This window comes from Lontra canadensis, unplaced genomic scaffold, assembly GCF_010015895.1.
Source record: "Lontra canadensis isolate GAN:19392208 unplaced genomic scaffold, GSC_riverotter_1.0 scaffold87, whole genome shotgun sequence".
Lineage (NCBI taxonomy): Eukaryota > Metazoa > Chordata > Mammalia > Carnivora > Mustelidae > Lontra > Lontra canadensis.
In genome coordinates, this window is record NW_022631081.1 from 7189873 (window position 1) to 7194409 (window position 4537).

General features: G+C 41.1%; 1 pseudogene; it reads left to right on the forward strand.

Annotated features, from left to right (window-relative positions):
* The first annotated feature begins 468 nt into the window (after positions 1–468).
* On the forward strand, positions 469–927 carry LOC116882689 (annotated as a pseudogene).
* The last annotated feature ends 3610 nt before the right edge of the window (positions 928–4537 follow it).

A 4537-nucleotide genomic window follows, 5' to 3' on the forward strand; every position in this document is an offset into this window, starting at 1 on the left:
CTGATGACTCTTAGTTGAGCATATAGTTAGTTCTCAAGTAATGGGAAGTGACATATAGGAATACCTATAATGCAGGGAACCGTGGACAAAGCTGTTGGGGATTGTGGAGATGGGTCTGATAGACCCTGGTTACCAGTCACACAATAGGGTGTCTGTGTTGGACACAACAGGGTACCCTGGTCCCATTTCTGAGAAGTTAGGAGTGCATAGAGCTGGGACCTGCCACCCTGCCTGCTCTGGAATCACAACTGGGACCTCCCCACCCCCTTTCTCCACACAGTCAATCCAACCAACCTGACATCCTCAGGTGGAGGAACCTGACCCAGTGTCTGTGAGGGCTCAGACAGCTGTGTTCTAATTTGCATGGACAAGCCATCCCTATTTCAGAGGATGAAGAGGGGAAGGGAGAGTAGAAGAGATCTACTCATCTGTGGAGCCAAGAAGGAAGGAACAGTGATGACTTACACCATGGCCTGGTCCCCTCTCCTCTTCACTTTCCTCGCTCACTGCACAGGTGACTGGATGAAGGGACAGGGGTAGAGATCTTGGGAGGAGACTTAGGCCCTGTTTCCTCCTCTTGTCTTTAGACCCCTGTATCAACCTCTCTGTGCCTATCTCCTTGCAGGGTCCTGGGCTCAGTCTGTGCTGACTCAGCCACCCTGTGTCTGGGGCCCTGGGCCAGATGGTCACCATCTCCTGCACTGGAAGCAGCTCCAACATTGGGAGTGCTTTTTATGTGCACTGGTACCAAAAACTTCCAGGAACAGCCCCCAGAACCATCATCCATGGTGATAGATGATGACCTCAGGGGTCCCTGATCGATTCTCTGGCTACAAGTCTGGCAGCTCAGCCACACTGACCATCACTGGGGTCCAGGCTGAAGACGAGGCTGATTACTGTTGTCAGTCCTATGACAGCAGTGTCTGAGCTCACACAATGTTCCAGGCCTGTGGGGAAGTGAGACAAAAACTTGTTGTTCCCCCAGCAATGGGGTTCTCCTTGCAGTTCCCAGTCCTTGTTCAAGTCATCCCCTTCCTTTGTTTGGTTGTAGCCCAAGACCAACCTCAAGGGACTTTGGTTACAAAATCATCCCGATTCTCATAAATTCAGTCCCTCGCTCCTGTCCTTGGCAGGAACACATTGCACCATTTTCTCGTATTTTGGAGAATTTCGTGAGTGCCAGGGACAGGGTCCCCTGGTAACAGTCGGCTGGTGGAGAAAACAAAGGCAGGAGAAATGTAGCTTAAATTAATTGCCTTACAGCTTGCAGCTCACTCATAGATACCTGACACATGCAGAGAGTGAAATTCCTCAAGGAAAGCATGGCTGTCTCAGTGACTTAATTTTTGGGTTTTATTAAAGACTAAAAGTAACTTTATCTTCACAGTAGCTAGGCCCTCAATTCCTGACAGCCTTGCTTCCAGATTCCTTAGAGACTTGGGCTATCCCTAACTTCCACTAATTAAAAAGTATATAATTAGTCACTCCTCACTGTACCAGTGCAGCCTTCAGCCCATGGGTCCTGTCCCCATGCTGTAGTAAAATCATCTTTTGCAACATTGAATATCTCAAGAATTTGAGTTTAATTTTCTTTTAATTTCAATTAATGTTTGTGCCAATGTGGTCCATCTTGGGGCAGCCCATCCTTGACCAGTTCCTCCCTCCTCTGAAACTTTCCAATGTTATTCATATTAAAGGTTGGGCTAGTAGATTTTTCATTTTTTGACACTCTCCTGACAACAGGCCAGTTTGGTTAAACTCGTTTCAGGAGAGGTGATGCAGATGTGTTCTCAAATTAAGGCCTATGATCCAATAAATCAGGTATTAAGAGGCATTTCTGCGGAAACAAACAAAAATGATGGTTAATGATTACATCAAATTATAAAGCAGTTCCTGAGTTCTGAGGTTGCCTAGGGGAGAAAACATCTTGATGTCAAGTACAAACTATCTTCTGATACAGTGACAGCAGGTTGTGGCAATCTGACCGACTTTCCTGGATTGCAGCTCAAGTGTGTCTGGTGAACTCTGAGTGGCCCCCAGAGCAATAGGCATGAAGAGTTTCTCTATGTGAGCTGCTGTGGTGATTTTTTCTGAAGTTTACATCATATTCTTTGTATTTACTTTTCAGGACTTCAGGGAAAGGACAGTTTGAGTAACACTCAGAAATGTGGGAGAAAATTCAACATGCTGGCTAAAAGACCTGTAGCCAGATATTGTAGGAAGCTAGAGAAAATCGGGGTCTATTCCAGGTCATAATGAACAGTATTTGAATCATGTATTCACTCAGGTGTCTTATTGAAATATTCTCTACAATCACACTCATTTCTACTCAATATAGCCAAACTAACATTAATTTGCTCACCAAGTAATTGTAATTTCATAAAAAACTTGGTCTGATTATTTATATATCTGAAGCAAGAGTAGCAGTTGACCATATAGGCTCTTTAAAATCTGCTTTGGGAACTTTTGTATGAAACCTCTAGATTGAACATTTAACAGCCCATCCAGGCTAGAGGCCAAACCAAAACTTGTGCTAGAAACTTGCCATCAGACATTACATGAAACACCAGTAGACCTGGGGAAATTCTCTGTTCTTGTAAAACCAAAAATTCCCTAAGGTTCCTGCACTTGCCAGGTTATAATCTTCTTTTTTAAGATTTTTTTTTTATTTGAGTGAGAGTGAGAGAGAAGGAAGAAACACAGAAGTGGGAGAAGGGGCAGATAAAGAGGAAGAAATGGAATGCCTGTTGAGCAGGGAGCTGGAATCAGGGCTTGATTCCAGGACCCCAGGATCATGACCTCAGCAGTAGGATGATGCTTAACTGAGTGAGTCAGCCAGGGACCACAGGACATGACCTTCTTGACTCACCTGTTAAATCTGCTGGAAACTCTATAAGCAGGTAGTAGGTTGATACTTCCAAGAGGCTCTATTGTCTCCATAAAGTCAGTGTCAGTCCCTTAAAGCTCTCTGGTCATATCTGAGCATATACCTATACAGTCTTTCAAATATGACATTCTAGTCAATGTCTTGGTATATAGCAAATGTTTCCAATTATATCATGTTACAAGGAAAATAGAATCTTATCAAATTTATGCCAATAATTACATTGCCATAAATTATATGAATACTAACTGACAGTTTCTGAGTTTTGGAGGGATCAGTTATAGGGAAAACATAAATTATTTCCCTTGATCACAAAGGTATATTTCATTAAGTCATTTATAGATCAGTTCACTAACAGAAGCTTCCTTAAATCTGAAGGAAGAAAACATTTTTAAAAGTCTATAATGTTTCAAATAAGAAAACATAAAGATTATAATTATCTTCCTCTGTACATTCAGTTTCATGTTATTTATTTTTGTTCTGTTGGAATCCAGTTTTTCTATTAGTTCTGGCAATACTTACTTTAGTTTTACTATCTTAAATATATCAGAAACCCACATTTTTCAAAGTCTTCTCCATGAATATCCTTAAAGATGTAACACATTTGAAGTAGCATCAGAGTAAGATGAAAACTACATGACAAGACATGAGAGTGGTCATGTCTACAGATGAGATTAGAGTTCATTAAGATATAATTGACAAGGAAATGTGGTTTTTCCCATGAAACACAACACAAACATATATCACAGGCAAATACGGAAAGTTACATAGTTGTAAGCAAATGTAGGAATTTTTTAGATATTAAAAAATATATTTTTCAATACATCAATGTCCTGATAAACATAGGAAATATTTTGTGGAAACACAGAGTGCATGTTTTCTAGGTACATAATTTTAAAGTTGAATAAGAACTTTTGTTTACCATTTTTTTGGGAAGAGAAGATGAATGATTTATGGAAATTTTCAACTTTTTAACCAAGTTAAAACAGAATTTTTTTTTCCTTGTTGAGATGCTTTTATTTCGATTCTTCTAAAAACTGAGTATCTTGGCTAAAAGATTCAGTAACAGAAAATGTTAACAATACTGGGTCATCATGAATTAGAATACAATATTCAACTTGAGAAACGTTAACAAGATTTGCAACTTATTGTTTGTTAATTTTGCATCCACATCGTTTCATCGTAAAATCACTTATTTACATAAATGTATCTTAATTTTAACCAGTATTGCCCACACAGAAATTTACTTTCAAAGAGACTTTTCCAAAAACCTAGTAGTACTACTTTCTCCTTTCTCTAGACCCATCATCATCCTCTCTGTGTCTCTCCCCCTTGCAGGGTCCTGCAGCAACTCTGTTGCCCTCCGTGTCTGGAGCCCTAGGCCAGAGGGTCACTATCTCCTTCACTAAAAGCAGCTCCAATCCCAGGGGTTATGCTGTAAACTGGTACCAACAACTCCCAGGAGTGGCCCCTCCAACTCCTCATCTATGCTCATAATAATCAATCTTTGGTGGTTCCTAAACAATTCTCTGGCTCCAGGTCTGACAACTCAAGCTCCCTGACCATCACTGGACTCCATGCTGAGGATGAGAATGGTTACTCCTGTCCATCCTCTGACAGCAGATTCCATGCTCACAGTGCTCTGGGCCTGTC